The sequence below is a fragment of the Petromyzon marinus genome, unplaced genomic scaffold (genome assembly GCF_048934315.1).
Source record: "Petromyzon marinus isolate PM22_M1 ecotype Great Lakes invasive population unplaced genomic scaffold, UKy_Petmar_22M1.pri1.0 PM_G_Scaffold_24, whole genome shotgun sequence".
Lineage (NCBI taxonomy): Eukaryota > Metazoa > Chordata > Hyperoartia > Petromyzontiformes > Petromyzontidae > Petromyzon > Petromyzon marinus.
Genome location: NW_027422806.1, coordinates 47,836 through 74,787, shown reverse-complemented (window position 1 = coordinate 74,787; position 26,952 = coordinate 47,836). Strand labels below are relative to the sequence as shown.

General features: G+C 48.7%; 1 long non-coding RNA gene across 1 annotated transcript; it reads right to left on the bottom strand.

Annotated features, from left to right (window-relative positions):
• Positions 1–19,337: 19,337 nt before the first annotated feature.
• LOC142913294 (uncharacterized) lies at positions 19,338–22,064 on the bottom strand. Its single transcript, XR_012934601.1, has 2 exons — positions 21,968–22,064; positions 19,338–21,603 (listed from the first exon to the last, which is right to left on the bottom strand). It is a non-coding gene; the product is annotated as an uncharacterized LOC142913294 (long non-coding RNA).
• Positions 22,065–26,952: the final 4,888 nt, after the last annotated feature.

The window sequence follows — 26,952 nt, the reverse complement described above, 5'->3', positions numbered from 1 at the left end:
GACTCACCACACAGAGACCCACAGACTACTCACACAGAGACCCATAGACTCATCACACAGAGACCCATAGACTCACCACACAGAGACCCATAGACTCACCACACAGAGACCCATAGACTCATCACACAGAGACCCACAGACTACTCACACAGAGACCCATAGACTCACCACACAGAGACCCATAGACTCACCACACAGAGATCCACAGACTCACACAGAGACCCATAGACTACTCACACAGAGACCCATAGACTACTCACACAGAGACCCATAGACTACTCACACAGAGACCCACAGACTCACACAGAGAATATTAGACTCACACAGAGAAATTAGACTCACAGAGAGAAAAATTAGACTCACACAGAGAAAATTAGACTCACACAGAGACCCATTGACTCGCATAGATACCCATAGACTCACACAAAGACCCATAAACTACTCTCACAAAGACCCATAGACTACTCACACAAAGTCCCATAGACTCACACAGAGACCCATAGACTACTCACACAGAGACCCATAGACTACTCACACAAAGTCCCATAAACTCACACAGAGACCCATAGACTACTCACACAGAGACCCACAGACTACTCACACAGAGACCCACAGACTCACACAGAGAAAATTAGACTCACACAGAGACCCACTGACTAGCATAGAGACCCATTGACTCACACAAAGTCCCATAAACTCACACAGAGACCCATAGACTACTCACACAGAGACCCATAGACTACTCACACAGAGACCCATTGACTACTCACACAGAGACCCACTGACTAGAATAGAGACCCATTGACTCACCCAAAGACCCATAGACTCACCACACAGAGACCCATAGACTACTCACACAGAGACCCACAGACTCACACAGAGAAAATTAGACTCACACAGAGACCCATTGACTCGCATAGAGACCCATTGACTCACACAGATACCCATAGACTACTCACACAGAGACCCATAGACTACTCACACAGATACCCATAGACTCATCACACAGACACCCATAGACTACTCACACAGAGACCCATAGACTACTCACACAGATACCCATAGACTCACACAAAGACCCATAGACTACTCACACAAAGTCCCAAAAACTCACACAGAGACCCATAGACTACTCACACAGAGATCCACAGACTCACACAGAGACCCATAGACTACTCACACAGAGACCCAGACTCACACAGAGACCCATAGACTCACACAAAGACCCATAGACTACTCACACAAAGACCCATAAACTCACACAGAGACCCACTGACTCACACAGAGACCCACAGACTACTCACACAGAGAAGATTAGACTCACACAGAGACCCATAGACTACTCACACAGAGACCCACAGACTCACACAGAGAAAATTAGACTCACACAGAGACCCATTGACTCGCATAGAGACCCATTGACTCACACAGATACCCATAGACTACTCACACAGAGACCCATTGACTACTCACACAGATACCCATAGACTCATCACACAGACACCCATAGACTACTCACACAGAGACCCATAGACTACTCACACAGATACCCATAGACTCACACAAAGACCCATAGACTACTCACACAAAGTCCCAAAAACTCACACAGAGACCCATAGACTACTCACACAGAGATCCACAGACTCACACAGAGACCCATAGACTACTCACACAGAGACCCAGACTCACACAGAGACCCATAGACTCACACAAAGACCCATAGACTACTCACACAAAGACCCATAAACTCACACAGAGACCCACTGACTCACACAGAGACCCACAGACTACTCACACAGAGAAAATTAGACTCACACAGAGACCCATAGACTACTCACACAGAGACCCACAGACTACTCACACAGAGACCCATAGACTACTCACACAGAGACCCATAGACTACTCACACAGAGACCCATAGACTACTCACACAGAGACCCATAGACTACGCACACAGAGACCCATAGACTCACCACACAGAGATCCACAGACTCACACAGAGACCCATAGACTACGCACACAGAGATCCACAGACTCACACAGAGACCCACTGACTCGCATAGAGACCCATTGACTCACACAGAGACCCATAGACTACTCACACAAAGATCCACAGACTCACACAGAGAAAATTAGACTCACACAGATACCCCTAGACTCACACAAAGACCCATAGACTACTCACACAAAGTCCCATAAACTCACACAGAGACCCATAGACTACTCACACAGAGATCCACAGACTCACACAGAGATTATTAGACTCACACAGAGAATATTAGACTCACACAGAGAAAATTAGACTCACACAGAGACCCATTGACTCGCATAGAGACCCATAGACTCACACAAAGACCCATAGACTACTCACACAGAGACCCATAGACTACTCACACAAAGATCCACAGACTCGCACAGGGAAAATTAGACTCACACAGAGACCCACTGACTCACACAGAGACCCATTGACTCACACAGATACCCATAGACTCACACAAAGACCCATAGACTAATGACACAAAGTCCCATAAACTCACACAGAGACCCATAGACTACTCACACAGAGACCCATAGACTACTCACACAAAGACCCATAGACTCACCACACAGAGACCCACAGACTCATCACACAGAGACCCATAGACTCACCACACAGAGACCCATAGACTCACCACACAGAGACCCATGGACTTAACACACAGAGACCCATAGACTCATCACACAGAGACCCACAGACTCACCACACAGACACCCATAGACTCACCACACAGAGACCCATAGACTCATCACACAGAGACCCATAGACTCACCACACAGAGACCCATAGACTCACCACACAGAGACCCATAGACTCACCACACAGAGACCCATAGACTCACCACACAGAGACCCATAGACTACTCACACAGAGACCCACAGACTACTCACACAGAGACCCATAGACTCACCACACAGAGACCCATAGACTCACCACACAGAGACCCATAGACTACTCACACAGAGACCCACAGACTACTCACACAAAGACCCATAGACTCACCACACAGAGACCCATAGACTCATCACACAGAGACCCACAGACTCCCCACACAGAGACCCATAGACTCATCACACAGACACCCATAGACTCACCACACAGAGACCCATAGACTCCCCACACAGAGACCCATAGACTCACCACACAGAGACCCATAGACTCCCCACACAGAGACCCATAGACTCCCCACACAGAGACCCATAGACTCATCACACAGAGACCCATAGACTCACCACACAGAGACCCATAGACTCACCACACAGAGACCCATAGACTCACCACATAGAGACCCATAGACTCATCACACAGACACCCATAGACTACTCACACAGAGGCCCATAGACTACTCACACAGAGACCCACAGACTCACACAGAGACCCATAGACTACTCACACAGAGACCCATAGACTACTCACACAGAGACCCATAGACTACTCACACAGAGATCCACAGACTCACACAGAGAAAATTAGACTCACACAGAGACCCACTGACTCGCATAGAGACCCATTGACTCACACAGAGACCCATAGACTACTCACACAAAGTCCCATAAACTCACACAGAGACCCATAGACTACTCACACAGAGACCCACAGACTACTCACACAGAGACCCACAGACTCACACAGAGAAAATTAGACTCACACAGATACCCATTGACTCACACAGAGACCCACAGACTCACACAGAGAAAATTAGACTCACACAGAGACCCATTGACTCACACAGAGACCCATTGACTCACACAGAGACCCATAGACTCACACAAAGACCCATATACTACTCACACAAAGTCCCATAAACTCACACAAAGACCCATAGACTACTCACACAGAGACCCACAGACTCACACAGAGAATATTAGACTCACACAGAAAATTAGACTCACAGAGAGAAAATTAGACTCACACAGAGAAAATTAGACTCACACAGAGACCCATTGACTCGCATAGATACCCATAGACTCACACAAAGACCCATAAACTACTCACACAAAGACCCATAGACTCACACAGAGACCCATAGACTACTCACACAGCGACCCACAGACGACTCACACAGAGACCCACAGAATCACACAGAGAAAATTAGACTCACACAGATACCCATTGACTCACACAGAGACCCACAGACTCACACAGAGAAAATTATGCTCACACAGAGACCCATTGACTCACACAGAGACCCATTGACTCACACAGAGACCCATAGACTCACACAGAGACCCATAAACTACTCACACAGAGACCCATAGACTACTCACACAGAGACCCATAGACTCACCACACAGAGACCCACAGATTACTCACACAGAGACCCATAGACTCATCACACAGAGACCCATAGACTCACACAGAGACCCACTGACTCGCATAGAGACCCATTGACTCACACAGATACCCATAGACTACTCACACAGAGATCCACAGACTCACACAGAGAAAATTAGACTCACACAGAGACCCACTGACTAGCATAGAGACCCATTGACTCACACAAAGTCCCATAAACTCACACAGAGACCCATTGACTACTCACACAGAGACCCACTGACTAGCATAGAGACCCATTGACCCACACAAAGACCCATAGACTCACACAGAGACCCATAGACTACTCACACAGAGACCCACAGACTCACACAGAGAAAATTAGACTCACACAGAGACCCATTGACTTGCATAGAGACCCATTGACTCACACAGATACCCATAGACTACTCACACAGAGACCCATAGACTACTCACACAGATACCCATAGACTCACACAAAGACCCATAGACTACTCACACAAAGTCCCAAAAACTCACACAGAGACCCATAGACTACTCACACAGAGATCCACAGACTCGCACAGAGACCCATAGACTACTCACACAGAGACCCAGACTCACACAGAGACCCATAGACTCACACAAAGACCCATAGACTACTCACACAAAGACCCATAAACTCACACAGAGACCCACTGACTCACACAGAGACCCACAGACTACTCACACAGAGAAAATTAGACTCACACAGAGACCCATAGACTACTCACACAGAGACCCACAGACTACTCACACAGAGACCCATAGACTACTCACACAGAGACCCATAGACTACTCACACAGAGACCCATAGACTACTCACACAGAGACCCATAGACTACGCACACAGAGACCCATAGACTCACCACACAGAGATCCACAGACTCACACAGAGACCCATAGACTACTCACACAAAGATCTACAGACTCACACAGAGAAAATTAGACTCACACAGATACCCATAGACTCACACAAAGACCCATAGACTACTCACACAAAGTCCCATAAACTCACACAGAGACCCATAGACTACTCACACAGAGATCCACAGACTCACACAGAGATTATTAGACTCACACAGAGAAAATTAGACTCACACAGAGAAAATTAGACTCACACAGAGACCCATTGACTCGCATAGAGACCCATAGACTCACACAAAGACCCATAGACTACTCACACAGAGACCCATAGACTACTCACACAGAGATCCACAGACTCGCACAGAGAAAATTAGACTCACACAGAGACCCACTGACTCACACAGAGACCCATTGACTCAAACAGATACCCATAGACTCACACAAAGACCCATAGACTAATGACACAAAGTCCCATAAACTCACACAGAGACCCATAGACTACTCACACAGAGACCCATAAACTCACACAGAGACCCATAGACTACTCACACAAAGACCCATAAACTCACACAGAGACCCATAGACTACTCACACAAAGACCCATAGACTACTCACACAGAGACCCACTGACTCACACAAAGACCCATAGACTACTCACACAAAGTCCCAAAAACTCACACAGAGACCCATAGACTACTCACACAGAGATCCACAGACTCACACAGAGACCCATAGACTACTCACACAGAGACCCAGACTCACACAGAGACCCACAGACTCACACAGAGACCCACTGACTCACACAGAGACCCACTGACTCGCATAGAGACCCAATGACTCACACAGAGACCCACAGACTACTCACACAGAGAAAATTAGACTCACACAGAGACCCATAGACTACTCACACAGAGACCCACAGACTACTCACACAGAGACCCATAGACTACTCACACAGAGACCCATAGACTACTCACACAGAGACCCATAGACTACTCACACAGAGACCCATAGACTACGCACACAGAGACCCATAGACTCACCACACAGAGACCCACAGACTCACACAGAGACCCATAGACTACGCACACAGAGATCCACAGACTCACACAGAGACCCACTGACTCGCATAGAGACCCATTGACTCACACAGAGACCCATAGACTACTCACACAAAGTCCCATAAACTCACACAGAGACCCATAGACTACTCACACAGAGACCCATTGACTCACACAAAGACCCATAGACTACTCACACAGAGACCCATAGACTACGCACACAGAGACCCATAGACTCACCACACAGAGACCCACAGACTCACACAGAGACCCATAGACTACGCACACAGAGATCCACAGACTCACACAGAGACCCACTGACTCGCATAGAGACCCATTGACTCACACAAAGACCCATAGACTACTCACACAAAGTCCCATAAACTCACACAGAGACCCATAGACTACTCACACAGAGACCCATTGACTCACACAAAGACCCATAGACTACTCACACAAAAACCCATAGACTACTCACACAAAGTCCCATAAACTCACACAGAGACCCATAGACTACTCACACAGAGACCCATAGACTACTCACACAAAGACCCATAGACTACTCACACAAAGACCCATAGACTACTCACACAAAGTCCCATAAACTCACACAGAGACCCATAGACTACTCACACAGAGACCCATAGACTACTCACACAGAGACCCATAGACTCACACAGAGACCCACAGACTCACATAGAGACCCAGTGACTCACACAGAGACCCGTAGAGTATCTTCTTTGGTTCTTTCGGTATTAAAGTCACCATCACCACGTAGAATGAGAATAATAAAATAATAAAATAAAACACAATAAAATTCTCACGACGTTTCGGCCACGACACAAGCGGCCTTCTTCAGGTGAAAGGAACAAACCTGTCGGGACGACAGAGCCACAATAATGACGGAGCTTCAATAATGAAGCCCTTAGCACAGACTGACGTTGTGACACGTGGTGCACGTGGTGTCTGTGTGTGTGTCTGTCTGTGTGTCTGTGTGTGTCTGTGTGTGTGTGTGTCTGTGTGTGTGTCTGTCTGTGTGTGTGTCTGTGTGTGTGTCTGTCTGTGTGTGTGTCTGTCTGTGTGTCTGTCTGTGTGTGTGTCTGTGTGTGTGTCTGTGTGTGTGTCTGTGTGTGTGTGTGTCTGTGTGTGTGTCTGTGTGTGTGTGTCTGTCTGTGTGTGTCTGTGTGTGTGTCTGTCTGTGTGTCTGTCTGTGTGTGTCTGTGTGTTTCTGTGTGTCTGTGTGTCTGTGTGTATGTCTGTCTGTGTGTGTGTCTGTGTGTGTGTCTGTGTCTGTGTGTGTGTCTGTGTGTGTGTCTGTGTGTCTGTCTGTCTGTGTGTCTGTGTGTGTGTCTGTGTGTCTGTCTGTGTGTCTGTGTGTATGTGTCTGTCTGTGTGTCTGTGTGTGTGTCTGTGTGTGTGTCTGTGTGTCTGTGTATGTGTGTGTGTGTGTCTGTGTGTGTGTCTGTGTGTCTGTCTGTGTCTGTGTGTATGTGTCTGTCTGTGTGTCTGTGTGTGTGTCTGTGTGTGTGTGTCTGTGTGTGTGTCTGTGTGTGTGTCTGTGTGTGTGTGTCTGTCTGTGTGTGTCTGTGTGTGTGTCTGTCTGTGTGTCTGTCTGTGTGTGTCTGTGTGTTTCTGTGTGTCTGTGTGTCTGTGTGTATGTCTGTCTGTGTGTGTGTCTGTGTGTGTGTCTGTGTCTGTGTGTGTGTCTGTGTGTGTGTCTGTGTGTCTGTCTGTCTGTGTGTCTGTGTGTGTGTCTGTGTGTCTGTCTGTGTGTCTGTGTGTATGTGTCTGTCTGTGTGTCTGTGTGTGTGTCTGTGTGTGTGTGTCTGTGTGTCTGTTTATGTGTGTGTGTCTGTGTGTGTGTCTGTGTGTGTGTCTGTGTGTCTGTCTGTGTCTGTGTGTATGTGTCTGTCTGTGTGTCTGTGTGTGTGTCTGTGTGTGTGTGTCTGTGTGTGTGTCTGTGTGTGTGTCTGTGTGTCTGTCTGTGTGTCTGTGTGTATGTGTCTGTCTGTGTGTATGTGTGTGTGTCTGTGTGTGTGTGTGTCTGTGTGTCTGTGTATGTGACTGTGTGTGTGTGACTGTGTGTGTACTGTGTGTGGGGAGCGATAGTGTAGCGGTTAGCGCTACACTGCGCTATGAACCTGGCGACCCGGGTTCGATTCCCGCTCACGGCCAACACCAGTGACGATTATCTGAACCGGTCCCGGGCCTCCCCTAGGTCGACTCAGCCTCAAATGAGTACCTGGTGCGGTGTGTAAACATCGCGACTGGGGAGACAAAGGCGGTCGGGCGTGGTGCTGGCCACCCACCCCCTCGTGTACCGTTCCGGCCTTCATAGGTGCTCGCTAACAGCACTTGCCCCTACAGTCTGTTAAGGCTATATGGGGGATCTTTGTCTTTGTGTGTCTGTGTGTGTGTCTGTGTATGTGTCTGTGTGAAGAGCGGTGGGACAGCGGTCAGTGCGCGCGCGCAAATAATTAATTAATTAATAATTATTGATCTATTCGGGGAACCATTGGCTTGTTGACACAAGGGCTTAGTAGGAGTTTTTAATTAACTCTGAGCAGCCGTCAGTCAAACCATTACGTCATCCACGCGCGGTTGAAGCGCGAGTGGGGGGATGACGTCATTGACCCTCCCCCCCCCCAAATGGCGGGTGGGGGGGAGGGCATCGGCCCCCACCTAATGGGGAGTGGCGAGTGGGGCATTAGCCCCCACTCACTCACCCATCCACTCACCCCCTCACTCACCCCCTCACCAACCCCCTCACTCACCCCTCACCAACCCCCCCCACTCACTCACCCATCCACTCACTCACCCCCTCACTAAACCCCTCACTCACCCACCCCCTCACTCACTCACCCCCTCACCAACCCCCTCACTCACTCACTCACCCCCTCACTCACTCACCCCCTCACTCACCCCCTCACTCATCCCCTCACCAACCCCCTCACTCACCCCCTCACTCACTCACCCCCTCACTAAACCCCTCACTCACCCACCCCCTCACTCACTCACCCCCTCACCCACCCCCTCACTCACCCCCTCACCAACCCCCTCACTCACTCACCCCTTCACCAACCCCCTCACTCACTCCCTCACTCACCCCCTCACCAACCCCCTCACTCACCCCCTCACTCACCCCCTCACCAACCCCCTCACTCACTCACCCACTCATCCCCTCACTCACCCCCTCACCAACCCCCTCACTCACTCACCCCCTCACCAACCCCCTCACTCACCTACCCCCTCACCCACTCACCCCCTCACTCATCCCCTCACCAACCCCCTCACTCACCCCCTCACTCACTCACCCCCTCACTCACCCCCTCACCCACCCCCTCACTCACCCCCTCACCAACCCCCTCACTCACCCCCTCACTCACTCACCCCCTCACTCACCCCCTCACTCACTCACCCCTTCACCAACCCCCTCACCCCCTCACTCACCCCCTCACCAATCCCCTCACTCACTCACCCCCTCACCAACCCCCTTACTCACCCCCTCACTCACCCACCCCTCACTCACCCCCTCACTCACCCCCTCACCAATCCCCTCACTCACTCACCCCCTCACCAACCCCCTCACTCACCCCCTCACCAACCCCCTCAGTCACCCCCTCACTCACCCCCTCACTCACCCCCTCACCAACCCCCTCACTCACTCACCCCTTCACCAACCCCCTCGCTCACCCCCTCACTCACCCCCTCACCAACCCCCTCACTCACCCCCTCACTCACCCCCTCACCAACCCCCTCACTCACTCACCCCCTCATCCCCTCACTCACCCCCTCACCAACCCCCTCACTCACTCACCCCCTCACCAACCCCCTCACTCACCTACCCCCTCACCCCCTCACTCATCCCCTCACCAACCCCCTCACTCACCCCCTCACTCACCCCCTCACTCACCCCTTCACCAACCCCCTCACCCCCTCACTCACCCCCTCACCAATCCCCTCACTCACTCACCCCCTCACCAACCCCCTTACTCCCCAAACTTTGGAAACCTCATTTGCCAGTAACAAAATGATAATTGGTTTTTTACCCTTTTATCTGGCAACAAAACTGACACCTTTTTTACAAGGAGTCATGTTTACATTGACCACAATACCTGCGGTCAGAATGCAAACAAAAAACAACAACTCTGATAATGTATGTGGCACTGTCCTTGAAATTGATTGGTCCACACCCGAGACAACTTTCTTTAGAGCCTCGTCTCATGTTGGTGTTGGACCAGAAGACGCCAAAAAGAAAGTTGTTTCGGTGTAAAAAAACAATTATCAAGTCCCACCTTGTTGTTGTTATTGTTGTTGTGGGCAGGTCGCTTCTGATAACAAGAGCGGTATAGCAGCTCAAGCGGGCTTGGCCTGGTGGAAAAAATAAAAACTGCTTGAATATTTACAATAAAACAAAGTTACAAAGTGGCGAGCCGGGTGAAGACAAATTAAACTTAAGCGAGATAATTAAAGTAAACGCAATCAGGCGAGGGCAGGAGGCAAGGCCCCGCGTGGCTAGGCCCTGCGTTGTAAAGTTCCAACCTGGACATCGATTCCCATGCTCGCTGCTACTCAACTGACATCCCTACGAGAGAGGCTCTACCTTGGTAAACAACAACAACCACCACAACCGCCACACCACAATCGCAATGAGAAGTTCTCACCTCGGATTTCAGTGCAGTGTTACCTCGTGACGTCACGCGGCAGCAGGTGACGTGACGTCAGATCCGGGGAACGATACACGCTCCTCCCACAATGAGCGGGTCCGTAACTAAATAGTGAATAAATTATGTTAATATTACTTGTCCCATGTGTCGTGGACAATGATCTCGTCGGCTTTAACGAATAAATTATGTTAATGAGTTGCCGTCACTGGGCGTAGCTTTGCCCAAATAAGGATTGGCACTGGAACGCAATCGGCAGTGACACAAGCGGAGCTGACGTCACGCTCAAGAGCGCGGTGTAATACCTTGTTGACATGACGTCACTAGCGAGGTACACCTCCCCCTGGCGTTTCACGCCGATGAAGTAATGCTGAGTGGTGACGTCACAGAGCGGGATTGGAGTTTAAGTTGATTTAGATTCATTTTCATTGCTCCCTCCCTTGGGTGCGTGGGCTCAGCTACAACAACGTGGACATTATTGTGTGTACACTGTGTGTATATACTGTGTGTACACTGTGTGTGTGTACACAGTGTGTGTGTACACAGTGTGTGTACACTGTGTGTACACTGTGTGTGTACACTGTGTGTGTGTGTACACTGTGTGTGTGTACACAGTGTGTGTACACTGTGTGTACACGTACACTGTGTGTGTGTACACTGTGTCTGTGTGTGTGTACACTGTGTGTGTGTACATTGTGTGTGTACACTGTGTGTATACTCTGTGTGTGTACACTGTGTGTGTGTACACTGTGTGTGTGTGTACACTGTGTGTGCACAGTGTGTACACTGTGTGTGTACACTGTGTGTGTACACAATGTGTGTGTGTGTACATGTGTGTGTGTACACAATGTGTGTGTACACTCTGTGTGTGTACACTGTGTGTTTACACTGTGTGTGTACACTCTGTGTTTACACTGTGTGTGTGTGTACACTCTGTGTGTGTTTATACTGTGTGTTTACACTGTGTGTGTACACTGTGTGTGTGTACACTGTGTGTGTTTACACTGTGTGTGTACACTGTGTGTGTACACTCTATGTGTGTTTACACTGTGTGTGTGTACACTGTCTGTGTGTGTACACTGTGTCTGTGTACACTGTGTGTGTGTACACTGTGTGTGTACAGTGTGTGTGTGTACACTGTGTGTGTGTGTACACTGTGTCTGTGTACACTGTGTGTGTGTACACTGTGTTTACACTGTGTGTGTGTACACTGTGTGTGTACACTCTATGTGTGTTTACACTGTGTGTGTGTGTGTACACTGTCTGTGTACAGTGTGTGTGTGTGTACACTGTGTGTGTACACTGTGTCTGTGTACACTGTGTGTGTGTACACTGTGTGTGTACAGTGTGTGTGTGTACACTGTGTGTGTATACACTGTGTGTGTACACTGTGTGTGTGTACACTCTGTGAATGTACAATCTGTGTGTGTACACTGTGTGTGTGTACAATGTCTGTGTGTGTACACACACAGACACAACCTCTACCGTCAGCAGTGGATGGGTGTAGCGAGGTGCAATGCCCCCCCCCCCCCCCCATCTGTGTGATTAAAACACACAAACACCACTAGCCTATAATAATAATAAAGTGACCAAAAAGGACAAAGAGTACGTTTGACCTGTCAACTGATATAAATTCCACATTTATATGGCGTAGCCCAGTCTCTCCATTGGATGACTCCTGTTAACCTCACACAGAGTAGTACTCAATTTATTGAGCTCTGATGCCCAAACTGTATTTTGAAATTGCAACCTTTAAAACTGCGAGACAAACGTTTTAACCACATCACTTTCCAGCCAGATATCTCTGCCCAAGTTGGAGCACTCTACCAAATGAATCCAGTCATCTGAAATGAACGTTATTGTAACATGCATTCGGAATTCCTTTGGTCGCCCAAATGAGCCTCCGCACCTTGGCATGGATAGCGAGTCCTGCACTCACATCAGAAGCAATAACGTCCAGATATTTTATTTCAGCATGGCAGATTTTAAGCCACGTTGACTTGGGATAAACCTCCCCAGGTACTTGGTCCGATTGAAACTGTAAAAATAAAATTGTACCCTTAGGGGTTAGCGTAATGCATCAAAGCAGCACTCCCATCTCGCTGGGTTTGTACAAAATATCTGTGCTATACACCATACTACTTTACAGTAATATACTACTATACTTTAGCTGGAATGTAGCATGTTTATGGTAGAGTGGATTATTTGTAAATTTTGATTGAAAATCCAAAGTGTCTTCAGTTATAAGACTCCATCATTCTTCAAGCTGCATACCAATGTTGAACAAACATTTACATTGCTAAAGGACATTTGCAGATAATACATTATTAATGTTTGAGACAGAGGGACATGCCAATGCACGTGAATGTTTTTCAATAAAACATATCAAAACTATACAGTTGCAATGATATTAAAATTAAATCCAAGCAACATTACCATTTTCCCTGCTCCTTGAGTTTGTGCTCAACACTTTAACGTGTACAGGGCCATGGCGGTGTGGGGGCCGACGTCCACCCCACCGCCCTCGCTGGGCAGGTGGGGCGCGACGTCCGCCCCTTCCGCCGCCTCCTCCACTGCGTCGGTCGGCTCCCGCCGGGCCCCCGCCGACCGAGCGATCGGGCCCCCCGCGCTAGCGCCCTCTCCGAGGGACAGACTCGTGCTGCTGGCTCACGGCCGCACGGAGTAAACCCACGCACCCCCGCGCGCACCGCAGCCGTCCTTAACATGGGGCCCGAACGGTCTCGCACCTGCGGGCGATTATCTCAACGCGCGTCCGTGCACGCCGCGCGCCCACTACGGCTGACGCTGACGCAGCACGCGGCGGCCCACTCGGGTCCACGCCGACGAGCGATGATCTCAACGCGCGAGCTCCGGCCGCGGCTCCGCCCTCGCTCTCGCCGCGCATCTGCCCACACAGCCGCTCCGCACAGGGATCACACACGCACCACACCGATGCTCTCTTCTAACTTTTATTCGTGGCGCAAACCCCGCACCGCCCGGAGGGAATATTCTACGAGTGGAGCCTAGGCCTACCGCTACCCAAGTCCGCAAATGCTCGCAGGCCCCATCACGTACCTCGCGGCCGTGCTCACGGCGTCGCGCGGACGCCGTGAGAGTCGGAGGGACGAAGACGAAAGGGAACTTTGCCTATCGCCGCCTCGTAGCGGTGCTCGCCGGCGTCGCACGGATGCCGCGAGCGGATCGAGAAGGCGGGGAGCGTCGCGTGCGACTCGTCGCCGCCGACCCGGCGAACCTTCGCGCGCCCAAACAATTTGAAGCCAACTCAGGGGTGCCGCAATGTGACTTGCTCTGCGAGGGTCGGCCATTCTCCTGGCACCGGGAAACCGCGGGACTTTCATCCCAGAGACCCTTCGGATGAAAACCCGTCGTGACGGGCAAACCCCCGCCAGGACTCTACGTGTGCGCGCTGCAGGTGCGTGCTCGGTGTGGGGGGCCACGGGGGAGTCGAGGCGATGGCGGAGTTGCTCCGAGACCGTGGCACCACAACGGATCGGGAATTGCGTTTAAATCCGGCTCACGCAAAAGCACAAAAGGGGCGACCCAACGGGACCCGAAATCAAATCGATTCGCCGAGTCGACAAATGTGCATATTGCCCCGGGGATGGCAACTGACAGTCGAGTACGGAAAAGCGTGATGTGCACCGATTCTGTTTATGTGCGACACAACTTCACGCCACATGGTCCCACGGGGAAAGACGGTGGCATAAGTAAATACAAAAACGAACCAGTAAACCATTGGTGATTGATCAAAGCTATGAAGGTGATGATCCAGGAAAATTATATTATGATGCTGTGGTAAAAGGTAATAAGTTACTCTAAAGTGCATGGCCATGGGAACGTTGGTAATGATCAGGAAAATGCCCTAACAAAACAGGGAAGTCTGAAATATGTTGGCATGCAAATCAGCATATCAGATTAAATCCACAGAGGAGGGAAAGAAGGATCCCAAGCATGCGACACTCAGAACCAAAAGTGGCAGAGACTCGGCCGAGAGAGTGGAGAGAGAGAGAGGAAGAGACTTTTCAGGACTTTATTTCCACTAACAAAAATTAACAAAAAAACAATACAGAAAAAAAACACCTAAATTGAAAATCAATAAAACATCAAACTCTTAACAGCGGTATGTGCATGAAATACAAATGGCACCGGGATAGAGGCTGTGGAAACGAGGCGGTGCACGGACATCTCCGTGTGCAGCAAAGTTGTTCAAGGGTTTTTCAATTTTATAAAGAATCAAATGTTTTGACATCAGAATGCGATGTGCACAATATATATTTTTCTCCCCTACATTTTCAAAACGAAATGGCGTTGACATCTCAAACACATGAATTCGTTTTTTCTTCAAGGATTCTGTTGTCGTAGCTACGTATGCAGTCTGCAAGATTTTTACGTGGGCACGTGCAAATATTGTCTGTGTCCTAGACACTATATTTGTAAATTAATAAAAGTAGAATTTAAACATTAACACAATGTAGATTTGTATATTGTAGGGTAGAAATATATTTATCATAGCGATGATCTAATATTGGTTTAATACAATTTATATTTTTACTTAGAAGACTTTAGACATGCAATAGACTAAATATAATGCTTGTGTTTTTAAATAAATAATATATTTACCAGGATTAAAGTTGTGCGAAATATGTTATAAAATCTGAGGCTTGGAGAATTGCATGCTGGGAATTAAATTGAGACAGAAAGGGGTTAATGCATGCCTTGCAGAGCAAGCGCACGTTTCAGAGATCATTGACAAAACAGAATGCGATGTGAACAATATATATTTTTCTCCTCTACATTTTCAAAACGAAATGGCGTTGACATGTCAAACACCTGAATTAGTTTTTTCTTCAAGGATTCTGTTGTCGGCTTTCATTAAAGTGCAATGACAGGGTAACACCTGCTGACATCACAGGGTGACACCTGCTGACATCACAGGGTGACACCCGCTGACATCACAGGGTGACACCTGCTGACATCACAGGGTGACACCCGCTGACATCACAGGGTGACACCTGCTGACATCACAGGGTGACACCTGCTGACATCACAGGGTGATACCTGCTGACATCACAGGGTGACACCTGCTGACTTGACAGGGTAACACCTGCTGACATGACAGGGTGACACCCGCTGGCCTGGGAAGAGCTTCACGGGTACGGCCACAGAGGTAACAACCAATCAGGGAAGGAGGCGTATCTGGGGCAAAGGCAACAGGTGGGGCTAGCCGAGTTACTCCGGTAACCTGCTGGAAGGTTTCACGAGAGGGCGTGGCCGGAGGCGGGGCCTAGCCACGCCTCTGGCCACGCCCTCTCGTGTAACCTGCTCCAAAGGTTCCACGAGAGGGCGTGGCCGGAGGCGGAGCCTAGCCACGCCTGGGGGGATATAAGGGGGAGGGGACCCAGAGCTCAGGGCTCGTGCGTGGGGTCCCGGGTCCTGGCGTGTCACTGTTCGCCGGCATCTCTCTCCGTCGCCGTCACGCCGCCAGCCGGAATCATGGCCAAGAAGGGCCGGCATAGTCACGAGATGTTAACGTGGAAAGTCATTTGGTGAGACGTGCGTAGCGAGCGAGGTAGCGGCGCGTGGTCCGGTGAGAAGGAGCGAACGAGGACGCGTGCGGGGCGACGAGTCAAATGAGAGAGGCACACCTCCTCCTCCACCACCACCACCTCCTACTCTCTCTCTCTCTCCCCACACCTCCTCCTCCACGACCACCACCACCACCACCTCCTCCTCTCTCTCTCCCTGCACCTCCTGCGACCTTTCCCTGGCCCCTGCTCTCAACTCGCCCCTCCCTCGCCTCTTTTCCTCCCCCACCAACCCCTGCCGCCCACGGATATGACGGCTCCGCTATCTCGCGCCGTTGTTGCCGAGGATCGCTTTATAACGACGATGACGACGTTATAATGGGCACGGGCGATGTCTAATTAACATGCTAAGAGATGTCAGCATGGGCATTCAAAACACAAACACGTTTCAACTCTGGATTATACGAGTCCAGATATCCTCCCTGAATGCCCCCCCAAAACAGGAACCATTTAAGCCAGGAAAACATCATGGCACAAAGTGGGGATGACCCTGCTGAGGCTGCGGTGCCTCAAATATTGGAAGAAGTCACCCCCTGTGAGTGGCTGGCTGAGGTGCCATCTGTTGAGGAAGTACTGAAGGCGATCCGGAGTCTGAGACCAGGAAAGGCAGCGGGCAGAGATGATCTCCCAAGCAAAATGCTGAGGGAGGGCGGCGTTTGTGCACAGACTGCCCTATATGACATCATAACAACAGTCTGGACCACTGGATGGGTTCCGCAGGATTGGAAGGATGCCCTGGTGGTCCCCCTTTTCAAGAAAGGGGACCGCACAGACTGTAACAACTACAGGGGCATATCACTCCTCAGTGTGCCGGGAAAGGTCCTGGCGAGGATTATTCAACATCGCCTTGCCAGGCACGCTGAGGAGAGGCTTGCGGAGCCCCAATGTGGTTTCAGTAAAGGGCGGTCCTGCACAGATGCCATATTTTCTGTCCGTCTGCTACAGCAGAGGTGTAGGGAATTCCAACAAGACCTACATCTCTGCTTTATTGACCTGGTCAAGGCCTATGATACCATCAGTAGGCCTGGGCTCTGGGTTGTTCTTCGTGCTTTTGGAGTACCTGACCCTCTGCTCACGATCATTAAGGACCTTCATGATGGTGAGCGGGCCCGGGTAAAACTACGTGGCCGGGAGTCAGAGCCATTCCCTGTACACCTTGGGATGCGACAGGGATGTCCTCTGGCTCCCACATTATTTAACATCTATTTTGACAACGTAGTTCATGAAGCCTTCAATTGCTGTACCGGGGGAATCTCCATATGGTACAAATATAATGGGAGGCTGATCGTAGCCCGGGTGCGGTCAAGGGATGGCCTCTTATTGCTTAACCACGTTATATATGCTGATGATTTGGTAATAGCTGCTCATTCAGAGGAGGAGTTGGAGACGCTGCTGCTGAGACTGGAGCGTGCCACTAAGATATGAGGCCTTACCATCAGCCTCACCAAAACTAAGCACCTTCCTGGGTATTTTGTACCATCGGACACTCCACCCCCACAACTCCCAATCGGTGATGGGGCAGTTGTGGAGAGAATGGAGAGTTTCCCATACCTGGGCAGTGTGCTTATGACCGGCTCCAGTTTAACAGCAGGGGTCTCACTCCAAATCAGTCGAGCGGCAATATCTTTTTATCGGTTGCGTAACGCTGTGTGGAAGCTACCTGGTCTGTCGCTCCGCACTAAGCTTCAGGTCTTCTCGGCCACGGTCATTCCCTCCCTTCTCTACGCTTGCGAAACGTGGACCCCCGTAATGGAACATCTTCGCCGGTTAGAAACATTTAGGCTGGCCTGCCTACGATCCATCCTGGGTTTAACCAGACTGGAATGTGTGAGGAGCTCACAAATCCTTGAAAGATCTGGGCAAGGTCCCATTGGTGAGCTCCTCTGGCGGGCAAGGCTGCGATGGCTGGGTCATGTAGCCCGCATGCCCAGCCACCGCATGCGGAAACAGATTTTGCTCGGCCGGATCGAGGGGGCTAAACGGGCGCGGCACGGGCTAGAGAAGAGATGGAGTGATGTGGTACAGGAGGACGTGGAGCTGAGTGGACTTGCCGATGACTGGTACCAGCGGTGTCAAGATCGGCCTCTGTGGAGGAGGCTCGTGAAGGACGCTACTGGGCAGTTGGAGGTAGTCGCCCTCCAACAACAACGGAGGGCGGAGGAGCGACGCTCACAACGAGCGGAGCGCCGGGTGGCTAAAGCACAGCAGGTTGGCACAGTAGGGGGCACAGGTGGTGCATCAGCCAGTCATCTCAGTCAGTCGACCCATGGCACCTGGGTCTGCCCCACGTGGCCTCAAGGTGCACATGTCCTGGCACAAGGGTCGTGGTGACGTCACCGCCACTTAGTGGCGAATGACGGTTGTTGTCACTGTGTGTCTGTACACTGTGTGTGTGTCACTGTGTGTGTGTACACTGTGTGTGTGTCACTGTGTGTGTGAACACTGTGTGTATACAGTGTGTGTACCCTGTGTGTGTACACTGTGTGTGTGTACAGTGTGTGTACACTGTATGTGTACACTGTATGTGTGTACACTGTGTGTACACTGTGTGTGTTTACACTGTGTACACTGTGTGTGTACATTGTGTGTACACTGTGTAAAAACTGTGTGTATACACTGTGTGTGTACATTGTGTGGGTGTACATTGTGTGTACACTGTATGTGTACACTGTGTGTGTGTACATTGTGTGTGTGTACACTGTTTGTGTCCGCATTGAACCGAACCCCCGGCAAGGCCATCTACTTAATTACGAAAGAAAATTCACACGAAATGTCCTTTGCAATGAAGTCTTCCAGATGTAAATTGATACAAGCTTTTAATGAAGAAATTAAAATCATCTAATTCAAAACACAACACAATTCAAAGATGTTTAATTTTAAATCTTCAAAACGGAGCAAGGGGTACTTGCGTGAATGCGTCCTTCGTGTGCAAATGTTGTGACTTTCCTGGCCTGAAGGCCGTCAATGTGATGGACCATTAAATGGTGCACAGCGTCTCAACAACAGCAGTGGGGTTTGCTTCAACCGATGGTTACGAACATCCAGACGTCAATCAGCAAGGAGCACTTCTAGTCCTAGTTAGACAAAATCTACGTCAACACGTAAGAAAAAACTACAATTCGTGTTGTAGAGAATGTACCTCCTCCTATACGTGTAACTTTCAAGTGGTATGCCTTGTAACTGATGAATGATCCGAGCGTGCTCACTATTTCAAAGACAATGAGTTGCTCCAGAGGCAGACGCTTCGTGAAACACAAAAGTACCCTTTGACCTGTATCACAAGAACAACGGGTCTCACCTGAGTTCTCTGTACAGGTTACTTCCAAAAACACACACACACTTTGTCCTAACATCACTTATTCAATGTTTGACCCCCAGACAAAATGTTACATGCACACGCACAATCAGACAAGTATTCATTCTAAATTATTGACAGGCATTTTAACAAAATTGAATTACTGCAGTGAAATAGACTGCATCAGGTTACATCGTATTAACAATAAGCTATTTTTTTTAATATATGCGCCGTCTGCTTAACAGTGTATGTACAACGTACTATTGCCATTTTCACGCTGGCATCTCGGTCACAATTGATAACATTCCAAACATTACCTACAAAGTCACGTAGAAGGGAAATAATTAAAAAAACAATAAAATAAAATTCTCACGACGTTCGCAAGCAGCCGAAACGTCGTGAGAATTTTATTTTATGTTTCATTTTTATCTCATTATTTCCCTTCTACGTGGTGACTTTACCGAAAGAACCAAGAAGATGAATCCCTGCAGTCACGAAAGCTTTAAATCGAAAAATTACCTACAAACTACACAGCTAAGATGCCACATCAACCAACGCCCCCTACTGACAGGCTCTTGTTCACATGCAGGCCGGTGCAGGGCCACCACCTTGTACCACACAGGGGCAGCTGCTACTTGGGGATGCTCTTCGAGTGTTTGAGACGGGATACAAAACTCCGAGTTGCTGAGACAATCTTGATTTGAAGTTTGTGGCTGCAGGGATCCATACTCCTTGGTTCTTTCGGTAAAGTCACGTAGAGGCGATTAAGCAGGCACCATATAAATGCAATTGATAAAATGGTGAATGCTTGGGAGCTTATTGGCTCTCGCTCCTGGTTAGAGATCAACCCAACCCACAGGTCCACAAAGACTGGCCTCTCTTACTCTGCAGGTTGAACCTAGGAATTGAGTGTTCAACTTCACATTCTTGTCATTAAAGGCCTGTGACAAAGGTGCATCTATTGGGGCAACATCGTCTCTGGCTTACACATCTACCGGGTCTCCACTTGACTTTGTATTGTCTAGGAGCAAGTCCACCCACACCTCCACTTCCACAAACTGCTGGGAGTTGCCTCGCTCTGCCTCAGTCAGAATTATCCTGCTTCACGTTGCCTCCATCGATGTGAAGGTCCCATTTTGGAGTTGAATCTTCATCTTCACATTTCACCTTCACTTCTTCCATCTTCACCATCACTTCTTCACTCTTCACCATCACTTCTTCACATTTCACCATCACCTCTTCATATTTCACCTCGATAACTTTAAAAGTGTCCAAGCTGGGATTTTTTCCGGTTCGTGTTTCATGAGGGATGGGCTCATGGTGGCACTTTGACTATCACAAGCTGATTTCAGACTGCACTCCTTGTGGATCTTCTGATGCGTGTGCGTTCTCTGGTGTACTTGAAGATTTGATGAATGTGCAAACGCCTTCCTGCACAGAGTGCACTTGAAGGGTTTCTCTCCTGTGTGTGTTCTCTGGTGTATTACAAGATTAGACGAACATGCAAATGCCTTCCCACACACAGTGCACTTGAAGGGTTTCTCTCCCGTGTGTGTTCTCTGGTGTTTTTTAACAACAGATGAACATGCAAACGCTTTCCCACACACAGTGCACTTGCAGGGTTTCTCTCCTGTGTGAGTTCTCTGGTGCCGTGTCAAATTTCCAGTCCGATCCGTGCTGTATGCACACCGGTCGCATTGGAGCCTTGTTGTACCGAGCTGCTGTGCTGAGTGCATTTGCTCCATCAGACCAGCATCAGCTGCAGACAGAAAAAAATATCCACACCATCTACACGACAGTATCGAGGCACAGAGGAATGCATATATAGTCACATGTGACTTACACGTCTATACTTATTCATATATTCAGGATGTAGTAAAAACGTTTCCCAAATTCATCACAGGGCTGTTATGGCACACAATGAGAGGGCAAATGGTTAAAAACATGCCTGGAAGCCCTCGTATCTTCAAAATGAATGTTCACCAAAAACTCCGAGCACACAATTTCAGCTGTCTGGCTACAAAAGGAATATGAGAGCTAAATTCAGCTGACATAGCAAAGGGTGTTGAAAACAAAACTATTTGTGTTAGGCAGAAATGCATGAATTAATGTTCAATCGCAACTTAGAGGTGTGAATCCAGGCTCGGATGTCCTTGAATGCTGCGGATGAACAGTTCCGACTTCAGCTGCATGTGTGTGCTGTGTTCACCTCCTGTTTCCATTCTTACAAAGAGTTCCAGAGGAAAACAAAAATAAACTACTGTTTTGATATAACCTCCGTGTGCAATAGAGTTAATAGACGTTACTGCAAACACAAACTTGACACTGTCACACACTGCCGTGAGTAAACAGGTGGTGGTGTGACCAGAACCATGCCTGGCCACCTTTATCTGCTCAGCATTAATTCTTCCTCACTCCACCAAGTAATGAATCGAGGATCAATCAACATAGCCGAGGCTATCCGTGTCTCTGTCTCTCTCTCCCCGTGGTGAAGGTGTTCCCCTCCACACATTCAGAGTCAACAGCGGCACGCGCTTAGCGTCTTTGACCGATAGATACATTGACACACGTATTGTTGGTTCTTTCAGTAAAGTCACGTAGATAGAAAATAAAAATAACAGATTAAATTCAATAAGATAAAGACCACTTGTGTTGAGATCGAAACGTCGTGGGTTTTTTGCTTCATTAAAAAAATACCTATTTTTCATTTAATTTATTATCTGTTATTTTTATTTTATTTTCTATCTACGTGACTTTACCAAAAGAACCAAGAATATTAATTCCTGCAGTTACCAAAGTTTTAAGTCAAAACATTCACACACGTTGACAAAGCCTCACCTTGTGTTGTTGTGGGCAGGTCGCTTCTGATAACAAGAGCGGTATAGCAGCTCAAGCGGGCTTGGCCTGGTGAAAACAAAAGAAAATAAAAACTGCGTGAATATTTACAATAAAACAAAGTTACAAAGTGACGAGCCGGGTGAAGACAAATTAAACTTAAGCGAGATAATTAAAGTGAATGCAATCAGGCGAGGGCAGGAGGCAAGGCCCCGCGTGGCTAGGACCCACGTTGTAAAGTTCCAACCTGGAAATCGATTCCCATGCTCGCTGCTACTCAACTGACATCCCTACGAGAGCGAGGCTCTACCTTGGTAAACAACAACAACAACCACCACCACCACAACGATGAGAATTTCTCACCTCGGATGTCAGTGCAAGCGCACACACGGCAGCTTCCTGTTGTCTCGCGACAGCAGGAAGTAGTATGACGTCCCTTCCCTCCCACAATCGACTAACTGGATAAATTATATTTTGATTTAAAGCTTTCGTGACTGCAGTAATTCATATTCTTAGTTTTTTCGGTAAAGTCACGTTGAAGAGAAACAACAAAATAATAATTTTTTATTGTTTTATATATATTTTATTATTTTGTTGTTTCCCTTCAACGTGACTTTACCGAAAAAACTAAGATTATTAATAAATTATGTTAATGAGGCCGGCCCATATGTCGAGGGATGGGGGCGTGGGCGCTGAACCCGTCGCAATAAACTCGCGACGGCTTTAACGGACATATTATGTTAATGAGCTACCAGTCACTGGGCGTAGCTTTGCCCAAATAAGGATTGCCACTGGAACGATATCGGTAGTGACCCAAGCGGAGGTGACGTCACGCTCAAGAGCGCGGTGGACGGATGAGAGATGAATACCTTGGTGACATGACGTCACTAGCGAGGTACACCTCCCCCTGGCGTTTCACGCCGAAGAGGTAATGCTGAGTGGTGACGTCACAGAGTTGGAGTTTAAATTGATTTAGATTCATTTTCCATTGCTCCCTCCCTTGGGTATGTGAGCTCAGCAACAACGTGGACATACACTGTGTATACACTGTGTGCGTGTACACTGTGTGTGTGTACACTGTGTCCGAACCCCCGGCAAGGCCATCTACTCAATGACGAGAGAAAATTCACACGAAATGTCCTTTTCAATGAAGTCTTCCAGATGTAAATTGATACAAGCTTTTAATGAAGAAATAAAATCATCTAATTCAAAACACAACACAATTCAAATATGTTTCATTTTAAAACTTCAAAACGGAGCATGGGGTACTTGCGTGAATGCGTCCTTCGTGTGCAAATGTTGTGACTTTGCTGGCCTGAAGGCCGTCAATGTGTTGGACCCTTATTGGTGCACAGCGTCTCAACAACAGCAGTGGGGTTTGCTTCAACCGATAGGTACGAACATCCAGACGTCAATCAGCAAGGTGCATTTCCTGTCCTAGCTAGACAAAATCTACGTCAACACGTAAGACAAAACAAAAATTCGTGTTGCAGAGAATGTACCTCCTCCTATAGTGTAACTTTTAAGTGGTATGCCTTGTAACTGATGAATGATCCGAGCGTGCTCCCTATTTCAAAGACAATGAGTTGCTCCAGATGCTTCGTGGAACACAAAAACACCGTTTGACCTGTATCGCAAGAACAACGGGTCTCACCTGAGTTCTCTGTACAGGTTACTTCCAAACAGACACACTTTGTCCTAACATCACTTATTCAATGTTTGACCCTTACAGATCAAATGTTACAAGTATGCACAAAACCAGACAAGTATACATTCTAAATTATTGACAGGCATATTAACAAAATTGGATTACTGCAGTGAAATATACTGCATCACGTTACATCGTATTAACAAGAAGCTTTTAAAAAAAAGTTGCACAGTCTGCTTCACAGTGTAAAACATACTATTGTGTCATTCAAAACGAGTAGGCCATTGCATGCTGGCGTCTGAGTGAAAATGTAGCAAATTCTATACATTACCTACAAACTACACAACTGAGATGACACATCAATCATCGCCCCCTACTGACAGGCTCTTGTCCACATGCAGTCCGGTGCAGGGCCACCACCTTGTGCCACACAGGGGCAGCTGCTACTTGGGGATGCTCTTCGAGTGTTTCAGGCGAGGTACGACACAAACTCCGAGTTGCTGAGGCGATTAAGCAAGCACCATGTAAGAGCAATTATTATGATAACATAGTGAATGCTTGGGAGCTTATTGGCTCTTGCTCCTGGTTAGAGATCTACCCAACCCACGGGCCCACAAAGACTGGCCGCTCTTACCCTGCAGGATGAACCTAGGAATTGAGTGTTCAACTTCACATTCTTGTCATTAAAGGCCTGTGACAAAGGTGCATCTATTGTAGCGACATCGTCTCTGGCTTACACATCTACCGGGTCTCCACTTGACTTTGTATTGTCTAGGAGCAAGTCCACCCACACCTCCACTTCCACAAACTGCTGGGAGTTGCCTCGCTCTGCCTCAGTCAGAATTCTCCTCCTGCTTCACGATGTGAAGGTCCCATTTTGGAGTTGAATCTTCATCTTCACATTTTACCTTCACTTCTTCGCTCATCACTTCTTCACATTTCACCATCACCTCTTCATATTTCACCTTGATAACTTTAAAAGTGTCCAAGCTGGGATTTTCGTCCGGTTCTTGTTTCATGAGGGATGGGCTCATTGCGGCACTTTGACTTTCACAAGCTGATTTCAGACTCCACTCCTTGTGGATCTTCTGATGCTTTTGTGTTCTCTGGTGTACTTGAAGATTTGATGAATGTGCAAATGCATTCCCGCACACACTGCACTTGAAGGGTTTCTCTCTCGTGTGTGTTCTTTGGTGTAATACGAGATTATATGACTGTGTAAACGCCATCCCACACATCGTGCACCTGAAGGGTTTCTCTCCCGTGTGTGTTCTCTGGTGTACTACAAGATCAGATGACTGTGCAAATGCCTTCACGCACACACTGCACTTGAAGGGTTTCTCTCCTGTGTGTGTTCTCTGGTGTTACAAGATTACATGACTGTGTAAACGCCATTCCGCACATCGTGCACCTGAAGGGTTTCTCTGCCGTGTGTGTTCTCTGATGTTTTACAAGATCAGATGACTGTGCAAATGCCTTCACGCACACACTGCACTTGAAGGGTTTCTCTCCTGTGTGTGTTCTCTGGTGTTTTTTAAGAGTAGATAAATCTGAAAATGCCTTCCCACACACACTGCACTTGAAGGGTTTCTCTCCCGTGTGTGTTCTCTGGTGTTTTTTAAGAGTAGATGAATCTGAAAATGTCTTCCCACACACAGTGCACCGGAAGGGTTTCTGTCCTCTGCGAGTTCTCTGGTGCTGTGTCAAATTTCCAGTCCGATCCGTGCTGTATGCACGCTGGTCGCATTGTTGACTTGTCGTAAGAAGCTGCTGTGCTGAGGCCCTTTGCTCCAGCGTCAGCTGCAGACAGAAAATAAGAATATCCACACCATCTACACGTCAGTATCGAGCCATGGAGGAATGAATATAAACAGTCACACGTGACCTACACGTCTATATTCATTCATGTATTCACGACTAGCTGTACTATCCGGCTTCGCCCGGGACTTGGATCCACCACGTCCGGCCGCCTTTGTCTCCCCAGTGGCGATGTTCACACCGCAACAGTTACTCGTTTGAGGCTGAGTCGACCTAGGGGAGGCCCAGAAGCGGTTCAAATAATCGTCACCGTTGGTGGCCGTGAGCGGGAATCGAACTCGGGTCGCTGGGTTCGTAGCGCGGCGTAGCGCTAACCACTACACTACAATGAGTTACGCTTACACACACACACACACACAGACACACACACACAGACACACATAGACACACACAGACACACACAACAACAACCGCCATTCGCCACTAAGTGGCGGTGACGTCACCACAACGCTTGTGCCAGGCTATGTGCACCCTGAGGCCACGTGAAGTGTCGAACGCCCGCTGGCAGGAGGTCACGGGGCAGACCCAGCAGGTGCCACGGGTCGACTGACTGAGATGACTGGCTGATGCACCACATGTGCCCCCTATTGTGCCAACCTGCTGTGCTTTAGCCACCCGGCGCTCCGCTCGTTGTTCTGAGCGTCGGTCCTCCGCCCTCCGTTGTTGTTGGAGGGCGACTACCTCCAACTGCCCAGTAGCATCCTTCACGAGCCTCCTCCACAGAGGCCGATCTTGACACCACTGGTACCAGTCACCGGCAAGTCCACTCAGCTCCACATCCTCCTGTACCGCATCACTCCATCTCTT